At 42.2% G+C, this 19,680-nt stretch overlaps 2 long non-coding RNA genes across 2 annotated transcripts; both read left to right on the forward strand.

The window, feature by feature from the left end:
- Positions 1–8,652: 8,652 nt before the first annotated feature.
- Positions 8,653–9,978, forward strand: LOC110296753. The gene is made up of 3 exons (XR_002378205.2): positions 8,653–8,772; positions 9,138–9,175; positions 9,816–9,978. It is a non-coding gene; the product is annotated as an uncharacterized LOC110296753 (long non-coding RNA).
- Positions 9,979–10,032: 54 nt separating this feature from the next.
- Positions 10,033–11,527, forward strand: LOC110296754. The gene is made up of 2 exons (XR_002378206.2): positions 10,033–10,070; positions 10,781–11,527. It is a non-coding gene; the product is annotated as an uncharacterized LOC110296754 (long non-coding RNA).
- Positions 11,528–19,680: the final 8,153 nt, after the last annotated feature.

Consider the following 19,680-nt stretch of genomic DNA (forward strand, 5'->3'; position numbering starts at 1 on the left):
TTCAACATCTTCTAAATCTACCCTTAACTTTGCTGTCCTGTTACCTTCTGTGAGGCCCATTGGTTTTTGCTGCCTAAGATGCTTTTGGGCAGCCCTTTTTTCTTTCCTCCTACATTTCAAATGATCTTCCCTCCACAGCTCAAAATCTTATCCATCGTTCTTCCTGACTCAAGGCAATTGTCTTGACTCTTCTTTTTCCCAGTTCCTAGCCCATGCAAATTTAAGGGCCCCGCCCCATCTCCTGCCTAACCATTGGCTGCTGGCATCTTTATTGATTGATCAAAAACCAATTGGGGACAAGGACCTTCCGTGTTTGGACACACAGATTCCTGATTAAATCAAAGCATTAGAACTAATCCCCAACACCTCTTTGTTTACCTTTAGCTGCTAGAGTTTAGCAGTTTCAAAGTTTCCAGCCATGCATTAAGTTCTATGACCCATTTTGAAAGGCAGTTAAGGGGCAGGGTGAGAGGCTGGGCTCTTGGTTTTATACATGGATTTCTGACACCTCTTGCTGAAGAGGCCATCTTTCCCCCCAGTGTTTTTTACATCTTTGCTGAGAATCTGGTGACTGTAGCTAAGGGGTTAGTCTTTGGTTCTCTTTTGCTCTGTTGGTCTACAGGTTTTATAGCTTCCACTGTGAAGGTCTTTCACCTCCTTGGTTTCATTTACACCAGGGTTGAATTGTTGTCCATGGCTGCCCCGACTGAGTTATTTACCCCAACAGCTGTTGTTTTCATGTTGATTCTGCGTTGTGCTTCTTTATTGAACGAGTTTGTGGTATCTGAGAATTTTCTGGTGGAACCTTTAGAGTCTTTTAGGTGTACGACCACATCACCTTCACATGTGAACAATCTGACTTCTTTCTTTCATGTTTGTATCCCTTTTAGAAGTTGGTTGGTTTTAAAGATAGAGTGTAAGTGTAGGCTGCTCAACCGGGTACTCCTGAAAGGCAGGGTGGGCTGAAAAAGACTAGACTGCAAGAGAAGAATGAGGCCAAGACAAATGGCTCTGATCAAAGCCCACCAGTTTACCAAGAGACTATGCTTATAAAGGGAGGAGGCCCAGCCCCCACCAATCCATTCTTGGTGCCCGGAGTCAGACTATAGGTGTCAGACTGTAGGCGATGAGCAGGATAGGATGTGCCTCCGGAATGGCTCAAGGGTCTCTCAGCAGGTAGCAGAGTCTCAGAGAAGAGCAGCTGCAGGTGACAGAACAATATAGCCATCTAGGTGGAAGGCTACAGCCCAGGTGATCTCATATTCAGTGGCATCAAAGTCTGAATCAGCCTGCTTCAAGGCTGAGGGAGGCTACAGTAGAGTCTCACTACATAGCAGAGGCTGGCCTTGAACTTGAACTTGAACTGGTCCTCCTGTGTCAGCCTCCCAAGTTCTAGTATTAGGCTTTTACTTCCAAGTTTGGCCTTGTATCTTCTTTGTATTTCTTCGTTTTAACTTTTTATTTTGTGTGTATGGGTGTTTTGTCTGAATGTCTGCATGTGTGCACTTGGAGGTCAGAAGAGGGTGTCAGGTTCCCTAGAACTGGAGTTGTGAGCTGCTGTGTTGGAGCTAGGAATTGAACTTGTATCCTCTGGAAGAGCAGCAAGTTCTTAACCACGGAGTCATCTCTCCAGCTCTATATTATGCGTGTGTACATATTTATGTGTGTATGGTTTATACATGTGTGCTGGTGTATGTGCAAGTGTGTGCATGCAATTGGATGCCAAAGGTCAAAGTCAAGTGCCTTCTTGTCATTCTCCAGCTTACTTTTAGAGGCAGGGTCTCTCGCTGAACCTAGAACTTGCTGATCTGATAGACTGACCAACCAGGAAGCCAGGGACTGAGTCCATCATGCTAGGATTCAAGGCACGTGGCAATGTGTTCAGCTCTCATGTGCATGCTGCAGATTTAGCTCAGTCCGAAAGCTTGCGGTGGCAAGAACTTTAGCTACTGAGCCAGTGCCCCACCCCCTTAGTTCTTCCTCTGCACTTACTGTTCTAGCTAAGAATCCCTGCCCTGAATCCAATAAGAATGCAGAGAGTGACCCTCCACCCCCAGTAAAACACCAAATCTATATTTACGTCCACATTTAATAAACATAAATCTAACCTGAAATATATCATAAATAAAGCATGTCTAGTGTTTGACAACTTAAGTATCAATAATTAAAATAAAGCAAACAGGAATGAAATAAATACATTAACAAAAATACAACAAATTGTACTCTATCACATATACATATCACATATCTCAAAGGGAAAGACACACAAAGGCAGTAGTAGCCCAGGAGTTAATACCAATGACAAGAACACACAGTAAAGTACAAAGGGCTGATTACAAACAAACAAACGAATGAACCAACAAACGAATGAACAAACAAACAAACAACCTGGAAATTTTATGGTTTCATAAAATGTAGCTAGAGAAATCTGAAAGCCCTCAAAATTAGCATTACACACATTAACTTGTTGTCTAATAGATTTGGTCAATTTTTTAAAATACAGGTTTAATTTTTGCCCCCTATGTATTTTACCTTCACCCTCGAGATTTACATTATCATCTCTGTGAGTTTCCTGTACATGCATTGAATTTAGGCAAAGATCGAGTTAATATTGCAAATATGTTATCTTGCAAAAATATAATATGAAAGTGCAGAAATTAGTTAAACAGTCTAGATTGTGTACACAGGGCTCAGCTTGTGGACAGGAACAAGGCCTAGTATACATGTTCCTGATACAAAAGCACTTTCTGCAAGAGCAAACTCATTTCTTCAACACGGGAGGTAAGACATATCCCAAGGTCTTGTCTCATTTTTAAGAGGAAAGTCAGTTTTTTCCTTTACTCAGTTATAATGTTGGCAATTCAGAGTTGGCATCTATAGCCTTTGTTACACTGAAATACAATCTTTGTGTCTTCCAGGTTTCTAGTTTCTTCCAGGATTGGATCTATAGAATAGAGTTCCATCAAAGTTCCTTTCTGAATGTATTGAGATGAGCATGTAATCTCTCCTTTAATTCTTATATGATACATGTAGTATGTAAATAATGTAATTAAGTATATAAATAAGTAATACAAGTATGTTGATTGATTTGCCTTGTTGAACCATCTTGGTATCCCTGGGAAGAAGTAAATTTTATCAGGGTGTGCTATCTTTTCAAAACATTGTTGAAGTAAGTTTGTAAATATTTTATTAGGAACTTTTTCATCTATACCACCAAGAAAATTGATCCACAGGTTTTATAATTTTTCTATGCTTTTACTGAGTTTTGGCATCAGAGGGTGAGTTTGGCTTTATAAGCTAAGGTTGGAAGCATTCTTTCCATTTCCAATGAATGGAATGGTTTGAGGAGCAAAGAGTGAGTCCTTTAACAAGGAAAAATGATGCCAGGTGGGAGTCTGACCCCATACAAGGGAGGGAGCAGCAGAGGAGATGGCAATTATGTGATAACATTTTAATTATTATTTAAATATCTTTAAAAGATGATTAGCCATTTCAACATCAATCACAGTGCAGTATATACACAAGGGTAAAATGTGACCACAGTTTCATCAAGGTCTAAAAGGAAGAAGTGGAAGTATACAGCTTCAAACCGTTTATGCCACACATGTGAGATACACTATGATTCAAAGGTAGTGTGTGATAAGTTAAGATGTGTACTCTAAACTCTAAGGCAATCACAAGATTAATGAAGACTCATAGATGATTTACAGGCAGAGCAGATAAAAATGGACACGAAATGTATAATCAATCCAAAAGGAAAAAAGAGGCAGCTGAAGAAAGGCAGGGAAACAAAGAAGGAAATAGTAAATACTAGAAAGACAGACATTAAAAACCAGTGGGAGAATGTACCCTTTAAAGTTGATCATCTGGGATTGGCAGGATGGCTCAGTGAGCAGAGGTGCTTGCCATCAAGATTGGTGCCTGAGTTTGACCTCCAGAGCCACATAATGGAAGGGAAAACCAATTCCTGCAAGTTGTCCTCTGATCTCCACAACTGAGCCCCCCCCCCACACACACACTAAAAATTACATAAACAAAAATGTATATAATACATTTTTAAAATAAAAATACTGGTTTAGGCAGTAGTTTCTGGACTAATACAAAAAAATACAAACACTGAAAACATTGGTGACTCAAAGGAAATTAAATCTTTTATACTCAAAATGGTGCCACTGAGACTACGAAAAGGCAACTTATAAAATGAATGAAAATATTTACAAGTCATGTATGTGATAAAACAAAACTCTATCTAGAATATAGGAAGGCCCCCTGACAACGAACTCAAAATTCAAAACAAAACAAAATTAGAATCAAGGAAAGAATTTGAGCAAACTTTTCCCCACAACAGATACATGAGTGGCCAGTAAACACACACACGAAATGTGCAGCATCGCTATTATGCCAAATCTCCTGCCAATAACCCTTCAATATGACTTGCTATGTTCCATCTGGGCTGCTCTTAACTCCAAGTGGCCAGCCCTCATGGCCATGTTTTCATGACTCTCCTACCCCATGACATCTTCTTCTTTCTCCACCTACCTCTCTCCTCATGGTCTCCTGCCTCAGACTCCCAAGTCTCTCTTCTGCCCAGCTATAGGCAGTAGGCATCTTTGTTTACCAATCAGGGATAACTTGGTAGGTGTATTAGTCAGGGTTCTCTAGAGTCACAGAACTTATGGGTAGTCTCTATATAGTAAAGGAATTTATTGATGACTTACAGTCTGTAGTCCAACTCCCAACAATGGTCAGTAGCAGCTGTTAATGGAAGTCCAAGGATCTAGCAGTTGCTCAGTCCCACATGGCAAGCAGGTGAAGGAGAGAGAGAAAGAGAGAGAAAGAGAGAGAGAGACTTTCTTCTTCCAATGTCCTTATGTAGGTCTCCAGCAGAAGATTAAAGGTGTTCCACCACACCTTTAATCCCAGATGACCTTGAACTCGGAGATCTTCCTGTCTTAATCTTCTGGAATTCATAGCCACTATGCCTCAAGATCTCCATACCAAGATTCAGGTCAGAAACTTCTATCTCCCAGCCTCTAGATTAAGGTCACTGGTGAGCCTTCCACTTCTGGACAGTAGTTCATTTCAGATATAGTCAAGTTGACAACCAGGAATAGCCACTACAGGAGGCAAGTTTACATAGCATCATGTGGATCTATGTGAGAATCTCCTCATCCCTGGGGCCAACCAGGGCCAGTATTTAACATTACACAACATGGCAAAGGATCAAACCTTAACAGCTTGCTTATTCTATAAATGGGAAAATGGCAGTGAAGGAGAGCAATCCTCCCAGCCCCTCCTCCCAGGACTATGTATCCAGGAGTCTGTGATGTATAAATGTAGCTGCAATCCTTTGCTTTTCAATTTTCCATGATGCCTATTTCATATGTCTAGGAAGGAGAATGGAGATGCAGATGAGGGCAGAGAATGGAGATCCCTCTCAAGAGTCACTGAAGATATGACAGCTTGTGTCCAACAAGAGGCAGTCTTGATATGCTCGCTTGAGTGGTAGGGAAGCCTCCTAAGTCAGGTGGTTGATGGAGACTTGGATGGAAAAGACAGAGATCAAGATGCAGGGTAAGTGGGCACCTTCCAAAGCTCCCTAGAGAGGTCCCAGGATGCTCATAGCATCTCTCCAGCAGACTCCAATCTCTTCCACAGAGCCATCCCTGGAAGGAAGGGCTTGGTCATGCTTTCTGATGAAGTTCAGAGAGGCTTGCTGATTTGTATCTTGTTTGCATTCATTTTCCCTTCTAAGGTGGATTTAAGCCTCTTTCTATGACTGTGAGACCCCTCAGTTGCTCATTAGGGTCAGAGAAAGGGTGACATGCTGGAAACGGTGGGGAGGAGGTTTGTGTCACTTCTGCATGAAGGCAGAGTCAATGTCAGAAAGCACTTTATGCCTTAGAGCCTCAGTACTGGAAGCCAACCAGGGCCACGGTACTTTTAGAGCACCACCTCAGTGAGATTTGGTAGCCAGGAAGTCATTGCAGGGACTTGGGCATAGTTCTGGGAATACGGAGTCTGCGCTCCCTGGTCTTCTTTTGCTTAGTCTGAACCAGGGCTACACACAAACAAACAAACAAAACAACAACAACAAAAAAGAGTTAACGGCAAATCGGAGAAGGGGCTACACATAGTACAGGGGTTTCCAAGGCAATACAGAAACAGATTGCAGATATGCACCACTGCGTACAGTTTTACTTTTTACATGCTCCCTTCTATCCATTCATCTATTCCTCAATACATATTTATATCAACCGAAAGAATAATCAGAGAGAGGCTCTAAAAACCAACCAACCGTATTTGGGACCAGCAGAGTGATGCTATGGACTCCTCAGCCACAGTAAATGATGTGCATGTTTGAGAAAGGGGCAAGGTCTTATCTTACATGTAAGTTTGTATTTATTATTAGAGTATACAGTGATGCGTAGTGTCACACACCTGTATAGAGGTCAGAGGGCAGCTTTTCGGAGTCGGTTCTATCAACGGAAGGAAACCTTGCCCCCGAGGCAGTCAGTCTCTCTTGTTGCTTCTCTTGCTGCATGGCATTCTCCAGGCTGACTGACTCAGAAGCGCCAGACAATTTTCCCATCCCGCTTCCCATCTCATCAGAGGCATTCTGGGATTGCAGATGTGCACCGGTGCACATGGTTTTACTTTTGACATGAGAATTGAACTCAGGTCACTCACTGGACATGCACTGTTGACCTGTCTTGCCATTTGGGAAGGCAGAAAGATTTAAGGGGAAAAGGGAGAAACTTCTGAAGATATTTGGATATAGAGTTGCATGTAAGCTATTTGGATATAAGGTTTACTGTTCTTGAAAATATAGAAGGAATTGGTATCCATTCTTTGGTGGAAGTGCTATCTCTGGGCAAGTGTTCTGACCAGCAAATGTGTTCGAATTGTGCCATTCTTAAAAAATATCAAAGATGGACTGACTCGATGGCTCAGAAGGGAAAACTCTTGTTGTACAAGACTCACAGCCTGAGTTCAACTCCTAGAACCTACATAAACATAGAAAGAAAGAACCAACCTTAAGGTCATTCTATGACAGACATCTACATGCAAGCTTGTAGCCCCCTACTTGACACTTGTTCCCCCCTACTATGTCATATCATAGTAGTAATAATACTAAAAAAAAAATGTCAAAAGCAAACTTAGTTTCATAACTCAGTGCACACATGGAAGATGGGCACAGCATTCAGTGTGCATAGAGTGAGAACATTCTCTTCGAGCCTTTAGAAATTTTGAGAGAAAGAGTCATCTCAGAGAGTTGGACATAAGTCTTGCCCCTTCATAACCGCATTGGCTCTAACAAGAAAGACTTCAAAGCTTCCAGGCTTAATATTTACAATTCAACAAAAAACTCTTACTGAATTCACTTTTCTTTGGGAAATGTGAACAAATGTTTCTTCACCCCCAGATAGGGCACCAACAACAGACCAGAGTGAAACTTGGAAAACAGCGAAGTCCAGGTTGGTGAACAAGTGAGTTTATTGGGATTATTTACAGGCCATAGGTGAGGGACCACACTTGGGTGACCTCCAAACAATCGCATCACCACAAAGTCTCACCCCATCCCTGATAATGACTTCATGGAAACTGCGTCACAGAGTCTCACTTTGAGTTACTTTCTACTTCCTGTATGTACATTCTAGTGTCTCCAAGGTCATGTAAGAAGTAGAAGGGTGTAATGGCTGGAGTCCTAGGTGAGGGTCCCATACCCTCATATAGAGTGTTGTGGTCACATTAACATTGCCATAGATCTAACTCTCTCTGTGTAGTTCTTGCTTCACTGGCAAGACTAGCAGGCTTCAGTAGTCTACTCTATGATGGTCGTGGAATAGACATGCTATGCCTAGTGCAGCTCCTGACTCCAGGTTCTGGGCCTGTTTGAGCTCCTGTCCTGACTTCCTTCAATGATGGACAACAGTGTGGAAGTGTAAGCCAAAGAAACCTTTTCTTCCCCAAGTTGCTTTTGGCCATGGTGTTTCATCACAGCAATAGTAACCCTAACTAAGACAAAAGGGAAATCTCCAAATCCCAGGTAAGTGTCCTTCATTCAAATACAAACAGTTACCCTCTGTTCAGGACGAAACTATGAAATGAAGGCTTGTTAGGGAGTAGAGGCCTCTGGAGATAGCTCTCAGAAGGTCTGTCTTCTCTGCTGCCTCAGGAGGGTGTGAACTCAGTCAACATACTTTCCCTCAAAGCCGAGTCTCTCTGCTAAGATGGGGTAATTGTCAGCATCTCGTCTGCCAAACAGGTGCTTAGGAATGCGCTCAGATGTGAGTGAGCCTAGGTAATATTGGACAATAAAGGTAGTCACCACATCCTGGCTGTTCCTGTGGGCATAAGTGAAAATTGGTAAGCTATGCCATGTAGGATAAAGTTCACCACTGAATGTTGGCTGTTCCCGCCAGGGCATACATCTCTGTAAATAAAGGTTTGCTTCCCTCTTTGAATCAGCATTGCTGTTCTTCCTCAAGACATTGAGGTTTCCCTTTGCCCTGGTTTTGAAAACTAACTCCGTTCCAGGATATTATCAGCAAAGGCTGAGAGGGCTGACAGCCCTGGTCCTCTTAAGTTATCAGGGAATAGTTCAGTCAAATAAAATGTGGTTGAAATTTAACTGAATTGTCAAAAGCTCCAGTGAAATGAAGAATTTGGGCCAGAGGTGTCCACCTGACTGAAAACGATCCTCGTACACACGCCTATCAGCCAGTGGCGTGATCTGTCTCACCACCCTCTGTGGGCAATGCACGTTTTGTAAGTTCTCTGTATGCCATGGAATTCTGTATTGTCTCTGCTATTTCTTGAGAACATTGCCCACCAAAGGCATGGGTTTTAGAGTGTCTATGAAATGCTGTTTGACACCTTATAGTTCTGATCCTCTCGCCTCCACCTCCATGGCATAGGCATGTGCCATCATATCTGGTTTTATGCTGTATTGGAGTGACAACCCAGGTTTCCATGCATAACAGGCAAGTAATCTGCCAACTGAGTTGCATCCTCAACCCTTCCGTGAATGTTTATAAAGATGCCGTTGAGTAGACTCCAGGCTTCTCATAGATCTCCCTTCTGTTTCATCTTTACTCTTTGAAAGGCTTTTGTTGTTGTTGTTGTTCCCATAGGTAATCAAGGATCCTGACAGGAGGCTCCTGAAAGCAAGGTTTGTGGTACTTGATTTATTTTTATCTATCCAATCAGCCACTCAACATACATGACCTGAATGCCTTTCTCAACAACATTCTTAAGCCCCAGAGATACAGATAAAGATGCATGCAAATCCCTCAGAAAGTGATATATAATAGGCAAAAGGAAACAAACAAAACTATTATTACAAACCCTCAAACACTGTCTCTAGTTTCACACTGGACCCTTGACTAATTCGTAGGTTTATTTCCCACAAGTTAAAACCTTTCCAATCAGATACTGGTAAGCCAAAAGCAAAGAATAGCAACTGTGTCTTTTTATTTGTAAGAACTTCTTTTCCAAAACTGCTAGCTCTTTAAACATTTAGGAACCCACAGAATCTCATCGGTTGAGGGATGCTCTGCTGGCTGGCTTTATGTCACCTGGAAGCTAAAGTCATCTGAAAGGAGGGAACCTCATTTGAAAAACTGCCCAGTGCCTTCATGAGATCAGGCTGTAGGCCAGCCTGGGAAGCAGTGGCTTTCAACCTTCCCAGTGCTGCAATCCTTTCCCACAGTTCCTTGTGTTGTTTTCATTGCTACTTCATAACTGTAATTTTGCTACTGTTATAAATTATAAGGTAAATATCTGTGAAAGGGTTGTTTGATTCCCCACAGGGGTCATGATCCACAGGATAAGAACCACTGCTGTAGAACATTTTCTTAATTAGTAATTGATATGGAATGGCCTAACCCACTGAAGGTGATGCCCAACTCTGGGCTGGTGATCCTGGGTTCTACAAGAAAGTAAGCTGAGCAAGCCACGAGGAGCAAGTCAGTAAGCAGAATCCCTCCATGGCCTCTGTGTCAGCTCCAGCTTCCAAGTTCCTGCCATGTTTGACTTCCTGTCCTGACTTCCTGCCTTAATGAAGTGTAAGCCAAACAAGTCCTTCCCTGCCTACACTGCTTTTGGTCATGGTGTTTTTATTGCAAATATCAACCACCCAGAACTCCCAGGGACTAAGCCATCAACCAAAGAGTATACAGGGAGGGACTCAGGGCTCCAGATGCATATGTAAGAGAAGATTACCTTATCTGGCATCAATGGGAGGGGAAGCCCTTGGTCCTGTTAAGGCTGAATGCCCCAGTATAGGGGAATGCTAGGGTATTGAGATGGGAGTGGGTGGGTGGTAGAGGAACACCCTCATAGAAGCAGGGGGAAGAGGAAAGGTTGGGGGAAACCAGGAAAGGGAATAACATTTGAAATGTAAAAAAATAAAATAACCAATAAAATTAATAATAATAATAATAATAATAATAATGAAACCCTAAAACAGATGTGAAGCAGGGAGGAAAGTCAAAACAGACCTGTTAACAATCTGTCTTTTGCTATTTCTGTTGGGCCATTGGTACAGGCTCTCAGTCTGCTCTCAGATTTTTATTTTCTTTAATATTTGCTTTATTTTTAACTATGTGTACATGTACACAAAGATGCCCTCAGAGGCCAGAAAAGAGGGTCAAATTTTTTTGGAGATGGAGTAATGGGCAGTTGTGAGCCACCCAACATGAAGGCTGGGAACCAAATTGGGTCCCCTTCAAGGACAGTAAGTGTTCTTAACTATTCAATGTCTCTTTGGCTCCAGACCTCGGGATGTGAAGGGTATGGAATATCTGACAATGGACAAATCATCTGCCAGAAGCTAAAGGAAGCTGAGAAAAAGTTGTTTCCTCAATACTCACTGAGCCTGCCTGAATACCCTGAACCATAAAGCCTCTGGTTGGAAACAGAACGGAACCTCCTTCCACCAATCACCTTGACAACCAGAAGGAAAAGATGTGAAGCTGGGTATTGTTGAAGAAGAGGGCAATCCAAACAACGGCTCTATAGTAAGAGATATGAGAGGAAAATCCTTCTAGGAGATGGGGAAAGAGAGGCTGGCTGCTTCTCTTTCCACTGTGCCCCTCAGCAGATGGCACAAACATCACCATGGTGACCACATGAAACTTCTGAGGCTGCATCCAACTCCTGCCATCCCTTCATGCTCACCTGTCCTGGATCTCTAAGAGGTCTGTTAAGACTGCAGAAACTCTCCAGTCCAAGGCTCCTGCTTGTTCCTACGTTCTAATCTCCTGTTACCAGAATCTGTCATATCTTCAGATGCCCTACCCTGGTCATTGCCTATGCCTCTCGGCCTTGGCTTTGCTTCCTTTTTTTATGATTCAAATCCTAATCAATGTGGATTGCATCCACACCTACAGGCAACAGCCACCTGCAAGCCTATAGAAGCAAGGACACTATCCCACACTCCATCTCAAGCCTTCTTCTTCTTGGTCTTTCAATACTTTAGTGACCCATCTCATCAATGAAATCTGCTCTTTTGCAACTTTTAGTTAAAATGTGCTTTCTATACTAGACTAAATTATTACATTCCTAATCTATGTCAAGAACCTATCTTCTAGTAGAAGGAAGGAAATTCAAGTTTTTTCTAAGATGTTCCTTATTCTTGGGATTAAGGAAGTTGCTCAGAGAGTGTTTGCCAGCATGTATGTTCAAGGCCATGAGCTCAAGTCCCAGGACCACAAATAGGGGAGAATGAGCTATAGCTCAGTGGTAGATTTGCTTTCCTAGCAAATGTGAGGCTCCAAGTTCAATCTCTACTCCCCAAACAGACAAAGCACACTTGACTTCATTCTAAATAATAATATTTATAAGACAGTGAGTTATATCTGGTGGTGGTGCACGCCTTTAATCCCAACACTCAGGAGGCAGAGGCAGGCAGACCTCTGAGTTTGACACCAGTCTGGTTTACAGAGCGAGTAACAGGACAGCCAGGGCTGCACAAAGAAACTCTGTCTCAAAAACAAACAAACAAACGAACAAACAAACAAAAAACAAACGAAAGACAGAGAGTTGATGTATATTTTCTAACATAAATTAGATCAAATCCATAATCGCCATTACTAAAAATGCCTATCTGCCTCTATGCATCTGCACTGTACTGGGGGAGCAGCCTCCTTCCCATCTGCTGAGGCCCTGTCTCCAGCTCCCATGCCAGCTTCCCCACTCCAGCTCCTCCAGTCTCCTAGATGTCTTTCTATCTCTTACACATAACTTCTGCAGCAGGCATTTTTATGCTTCTGAATGAGTTGTCATCTCTTCATGAAGATATCCTGACTCCTTCACAACCAGAAATTTCTCCTTACTCTTAATTCAAATCGTCCCTACATTTTGAGACTTTTTTTTCAACTATATTTGATCTAAAAGGGGGCTTTAATTTTCTTCATGGTCCTTACTACAAAGTTTCTTTGTAGATTTGAAATAGAATCCCAGCACAATTTTCACACAGTAGGTCAGAGTATTCTTGTTGAGTGGATAATCGGGTACATAGTTTATTCATCAGAAAAAAATTAAGAAATAATGCTTACCTTATAGTATTATTTTGAGAGTTCAGATAGAGAAAGTACTAAGTGTTCAGTCAACTCTTCATCTCTTTATCCTTTTATCTCTATTAATATAATAGAGTTAAAAGAACAGACTAAAAGTTGGGGTTTAAATAGGGATGTTATTGTGCACAGAGACCCCAGGAAGTCTTTCTGCAGAGAGTGCCTGTTGGATGCCTGTGTGTGGCCACAAAGGCTCAGGAAGGCTGTACTTCTATCTACCAAGAGCTCAGCCGCTGGAATTCAGAGGGGAGGGGAGGTGTGGCAAGTTGGAAACTGACTGCTTTGAAGGGTTATGCAAACCTGGAAGCCAATTAGGCTAACACTCAACCCTCAGAGGGCAAGGGACAGAGAGACACCAGAGGACAAATAGTGTTTGCTTTTGCAGTCAAAATAGGGACCTTACCTGTCAGGCTAGTGATATATTTTGTGTTCTTTAATTAGAACAGTCCGCACATTCTTTGAATCCCTTCCCACATCACCCCAGCCTGTCAAGAAGTCATTGAAGACCATAAAGCAATGATCAGAAGGTCTCATTTTAGACAAGGACAGGTCTAAGAAGTCACTGTATAGAGAAAAGGTTGTCTGTTGAATGCACTTATCGTGTGTGTGTGTGTGTGTGTGTGTGTGTGTGTTTAATAGAGAAATTTACAGGCCAGCAAGATGGTTTAGTGAGCAAAGGTACGTGCAAGCCTGGTAACCTGAGCTCAATACCCAGAACCCACATAAAGGTGGGAGGAGAGAATAGGCTCCACAAAGTTGTCTTCGGACCTTCACATGATCACAGTGACGTGTGTACCACCCCCATTTTCATACCGTACACACACACACCCACCAATAATATTTTAATTAATTAATTAATTAATTAATTAATTAAGAAAGAAAGAAGGAAACAGAGGGATAAGCAAGATGGCTCAGCAATTAAGGGCGCTAGCAACTCTTGCAGAGGGCCACAGTTCAATTCCCAGCACCCTCACATAGCTCATAGCTGCCTGAAACTCCAGTTCTAGGGATTTGCTGCTCTCTTTTGGCCTCCGTGGGCACCAGACATGCATATTGTGCAAAAACATTCACACAGACAAAATATCTATACACATAAAGTAAAATGATGATAGAAGTGCCATGGTCCAGCCACGGCACTAGACACTGAGGAAAATAGCAATAGGTGCTCTTGGAGGCTTTCGGGTTTTGCAAGGGCAAAAGTTGCTTGCTTTTGGTAATATTTACCTTTCTTAAATTTTACCTTTCTATTCTGTGGCCAAAACTTGCTGGCTTCTGGCTATTAACACCTGCTGTTTGGCAGCAGAGATTAAGCAAGGACTTTTATTACTCACTCAGGCTTTTCGTTCTTTTCCTCCTGATCAGGAGAGAGGCTGGGGGTTCTTAACTCTTTCTGAGCCAAAGAAAAAGGAAAAGAAAGTCACAATAGCAGAAAAAACACTCACTCTAGATGAAAAAGAAAATAGGCTTGGATCTTTATTTTCTGCTTTCAGTATATATACTAACTCTATAAAATTACCTTATACAACTAGCAGGTAAACTGTTATAACAGAATAATTGATAACATGATTTTCTAATTACTTTTACATTACAAGTAAGTTCAATAAGTTTAAGACATTAATTCATGCCATAAATCATTAAGACTTAAGGAATAACAGCAGAATTGTTTACATATCTTTCCATTAAGACTAGCATCTGACTAAATGTTCATTATCTGTTATTAACCCCATAAGTTCATTATAAGTTTAAAGCAATAATTTGTATGTGACAAGTTAGCATGGTTTTGTCAAGAGGCAAATCATCTGCTTTGTGTCTTACTAGTTTTGAAGTTTTGTATGGATAAACTAGTCTACATTTTATTTTTCATCCTTGCACCTAAAATAATTGTCCCTTCCAAGTTTATTACCTTTAGTTACCAGAGAGTGGTCTCAGCTAACCTAGAAGGAATGTTTCCCATGATCATAAATTTGTTCCAAGCCTGCTTTCTTATCCTACTGCAATTAGCTCATGTCATATAAAGGTTTAAAGAGTTCTATTTGCAGTTTTTCATTCTATAGAGGGCTCAAAATTATTTGTATACATTTGGGGATTCTATAAAATCATTACTAGAAATTATGAAATCATCAATTTATCTATACAACATGACTACATAAGAGTATGTCTTCATGTTGGTCTTTGAAAAATCTGCCCAATAGGGTGGGCTATAATGCCCAGGAAATCATTAGGCTATGTAATAGTGACAGGAAAGGCATATCAGCAGTAAATGCAATCCTGGGGTGAAATCTCTGAAGGCCCTGCAATTCAGAGTTTACCCATCAGCCATGCAAAAGGATGGTCCATCTCCAGAAAAGTCACTCCCGTGCCTTAGTCTTTTGTAAGTGGTTCTGCCATAAAGCATTTTTTTTTAAAAAGAAAGACATTTACCTTGTGATGGTTGGGTTGGCTCAACAGTTGGAGAAAGGCACACTTACCACACAAGCTTTATAACATGTTCAAGCCCCAGAACCTGCAGCAGGAAGACAGCATCAACTCCCCAAAAATTGTCCACACTCATCATATGTACACACACACACACACACACACACACACACACACACACCACACCACAGCACAAATAACAAATTATAAATTAATTTTTTTAAAAAGAAATTCACTTTAAAATAATTCTCTGTATGCATATACTTTTGCCATTTGTTAAAGATAGGAGCAAATTTGCATATAAATAAGATGAATGTGCTTGTTTATTTTTACATGGATAAATCTTGACCTAATATTTGACACTATAGGGTATGGGTACTGCAACATGTTTCAGAGTTGATCAGAATTCTGATTCTAGAGTGGTCAATTCTGAAAATATGACTTCACATAAATACATCATACAAAATGGAAGAAGTGCATACAGGACCATTTGAGAAGTTGGAAATTCTGTCCAGCCCAAAATTCACTGAATGATTTTTTTTTTAAATAAAACTCACTCAGCAATGGAGACGGGATTTTTAAAAAGCCAAACATCTTAACACAATATAATCTAAAGATATACTACTTTGATACCTATATGCCAAAGAATGGCATTAAAAAATATTGCCTTTGCTTTCTATAATTAAACTGTGATGTTTCTATAAGAACAGAAAGCTTAGTGTGCACAGTCAAAATACCGTGTCCATACTGGTCTTAGCCAGTGTCTAGTGCTATGAAAAGACATCTACCATGATCAAGACAACTCTTATAAAAGAGAGCATTTAATGGAGGAAGGCTGCCTTACAGTTTCACAGTTTAATCCATTATCATTATGGTGGGGAGTACCGTAACACACAGGCAGACATGATGCTAGAGAAGTAGGTGATTGCTCTGCATCTAGATCCACAAGCAGCAGGAAGAGGGTGACACTGGGCCTAGTGTGGGCTTTTGAAACCTCAAAGCCAATCCCCAGTGGCACACCTCCTCCAGCAAGGCCACACCTCCTACAACAAGGCTACATCTCCTAGTCCTTCCCAAGTAGTTCCACTCCCTGATGACTAGGCATTAAGATATATGAGCCTATAGAGGCCATTCTCCAAATCACCACAACAACATATAATAGTTTGGACCCTGAGCCAAGGTTCAAGCAGCCATTCTCTGGCATTTAACGTCATGGCAGCATGCTCAGTGCAAATGTGTGAGTGGTGTTTTCAGAACAAAGGCTGGAGTTATAGGCCAGTGGTAGAGTGCTTGCCTAACATGTGTGAAGCCCTGGGTTCAGTCCTTAATATGAAGTTTTAAAAAATTTCCTGAAATAACAATTAACCTATGCCAGAAACATTTGGGACTCAACACACATTTGATTTTTGAATTAATTTTTGGTTGTTGTGGGTTCAAAACCTTCTATTTTTCTTGAATTCCTCACTGAGTGAACTTTCTTTATAGTTCCTTTCATGCCACTACCTGTGCTTTTAAAAAGGATGTATCTGGAGGACATCATCCTGAGTGAGGTAATCCAACCACAAAAGAACTCACTTGATATGCACTCACTGATTAGTCGATATTAGCCCAGAAACTTAGAACACCCAAGATACAGTTTGCAAAACACAAGAAAATCAAGAAGAAGGAAGACCAATGCGTGGATACTTCATTCCTCCTTAGAATATGGAACAAAATACCCATGGAAGGAGTTACAGAGACAAACTTTGGAGCTGAGGCGAAAGGATGGACCATCCAGAGACTGCCCCTCCCGGGGATCCATCCCATAATCAGCCACCAAACGCAGACACTATTGCATATGCCAGCAAGATTTTGCTGAAAGGACCCTAATATAGCTCTCTCTTGTGAGGCTTTGCCAGTGCCTGGCAAATGCAGAAGTGGATGCTCACAGTAATCTATTGGATGGAACACAGGGCCCCCAATGGAGGAGCTAGAGAAAGTACCCAAGGAGCTGAAGGGGTCTGCAACCCTATAGGTGGAACAACAATATGAACTAACCAGTAGCCCCCAGAGCTCGTGTCTCTAGCTGCATATGTAGCAGAAGATGGCCTAGTTGGCCATCATTAGGAAGAGAGGCCCCTTGGACTTGCAAACTTTATATGCCCCAGTACAGGGGAATGCCAGGGCCAAGAAGTGGAAGTGGGTGGGTAGGGGAGCAGGGTGGGGGGAGGGTATAGGGGACTTTCAGGATAACATTTGAAATGTAAATGAAGAAAATATCTAATAAAATTTTAAAACAAACAAACAAACAAACAAAAAACAACAAGGGTTCCAAGGACTGAACTCAGGTTGCCAGGGCTACGCAGCTATCACCTTTACTGGATGAATCTCCACAGCCATTTGTAACTGTGGTTTGGCATCGGTTTGGACTTTTGTCCCCCTACCCCACTCCTACCCAGTTTTCTCCTTCAGAAGATAGACTTCTAAAAAAACAAAACAACAAAACCCTCACCATGGTCTGTTAAGACAGGTCTCACTTTAGGCCAGAACATAGTTGCCACAGGGAAATTCAGAAGTCACATAGTTGCCACAGGGGAATTCAGAAGTGAGACCAGGACTATGTGTACAATAGGCAAATAACTGTCACCAAGCAATAGCCCCAGCTGCAGGGAAGTTCTTTAAAGGACTGACTAGTTTGCCCCAAGCCTGGCTGGAGAGTGGGTGTTGAACCTTAACAGTTTTCAGATGAACTCACCCCTCACCCCAGGTTCTAGGAACTCTGAGGAAAGTAGAAGCTTCATTGAAAAGCAATGAGATCAGGCTAGGTCGTTTGGGCCATTGCCAGAGCGGGACACAGACTCAAGTGGCCAGTAGCTTGGGTCCACATGGCCTGTACGCAAAAACCTAAGGCTCCAGCCTGTAAGAGACTCAGCAGAACCATCAGCAAACCCGAGACTGGAGACACTACCCACTAGGCCACAGTGATGGGGAAGAAGACTCACCCCACCCCACCCCTGCCAAGCCAAGTGATAACTTATAATTGCGACCTAGACCAGGGACCCTGCTAAAGAAACTGTCAAGGGCAAAAAGCTAAGTGTTCTGACCCTTTGTAATTAGAGCTTCACGTTCTCAAAGGACTCAAGAGTTTTCACCAGTCCAAGAATATTATGACCATAACAGGTAAGGAAAATGGAGCCCTGATGATGCTCAAGGGTCATTAGTAGGCTTAAGGAAGAGCAGTGCTTCACCCAAGCTCTTAACTTCTGTAGCCCAGGGCTGAGAACAGAAGAGACTGCATCTTTGAGCCGATCGCAGTCCAAAGCTGTGCCTGGGGTATTGGAAGGTTTTGTGGTTTTGTTTGTTTTGTTTTGTTTGTTGACGCTACGTGAACTTGTCATTGTAGTTGACCTTTGACTCTTTACCTGGCTGCTCAGTGAGTAGGTGGAATATGTCATCATGTTCACCTAATTTTTATGTAAAACTATGTACAACTGTGACTTTAATTTGCTTATTATTGTTGTTGTTAATTTTTACTGTGTATATGTCTCTGTAAGTTTATAATGCATGATTGCAGGTGGCCACAGAGGTAAGAAGAGGCCATCAGATCCCCTCGAACTGGAGTTGCAGGTGGTTGTGAGCCACAGGGGTACTGGAAAGTGAACTCTGATCCCCTGGAAGAGCAGCAAATGCTATCAACCATTGAGCTATTTCTCCAGCCCTGATTTTTTTTTTTGAGATAAGCTTTTTACACTGCAGTCCAGATAGCCTCTAACTTACTATGTAGCCCAGGTATGCTTCATACTCAAGGAAATCCTCCTGCCTCTGCCTCCCAAGTGCTGGGATTACAGGTGAGAGCCACACAGTATTGCTTTTGGAAATAGCCACTAACTTTGTGGCTTGAAGACTCATGCATCCCCCTCAAAATCTTGACTTAAGAACGCTATTAGTGTTGTCTACAGATGGGCATGCCTGAGGTGTGAGGTCTGGGGCAGGGGGCAAATCCTCGTCTTACATCTCCTAGCCTGTTTTCCTTGTTTCCTTCCTGTTAGGCTGGCTGCCAGTCTAAAAGTCTGCTGCAGCATCTCCATCTGCTGTGCCAGGTCCTGGACCAGCCTCATGTCCCCAGAGTTGGTCCCCATTTGTAAGGCATTTCCTACACGGGGTAGACAGTGAGTGAGAGGCCAAGCAGAAGTTCCATTAGAACTTGTGTTGTAGAGTTCATGTGTCCTTCTCTTCCTCGGATTCCAGAAAAGCTACCCAAGACCCAGGCTTTCCCAGAGACCTCTGGAATTGATGTTGATTTGCCCTAGGTAGGAAGTTTCATGCCTTCCTTCCCATGGCTACCTTAGACTCCAGAAAGCTGCAGCTTAACATCTATGACCAAGGGAAGAAGACATGTGTGAGACATGTCAGGTATTGCTTTTACATGAGTATGATGTCCCTCGGGCAGCTGGGTGTGTGGGGGAACATGCTATATAGAGGGCACTGCCCACAGATCCTCCCAAAGTAGGAATTGCTGGGTGGGCTGGAGGGGCATGACTATCACTATTACCTTGGTGAGTATTTCATTGGTGGTAGACTGCACAGTTCCTAGGCTTTCTCCCTCCCTCTTTTCTGCCCTCCCCCTTCCTTCATTTCTATCTTTTAGCTGCTATGATAGGCACCATGTGCCTACTAGTTACTATTCCACCATGTTGGACTAGCT

This window comes from Mus caroli, chromosome 6 (assembly GCF_900094665.2).
Source record: "Mus caroli chromosome 6, CAROLI_EIJ_v1.1, whole genome shotgun sequence".
NCBI classification, from domain to species: Eukaryota; Metazoa; Chordata; class Mammalia; order Rodentia; family Muridae; genus Mus; species Mus caroli.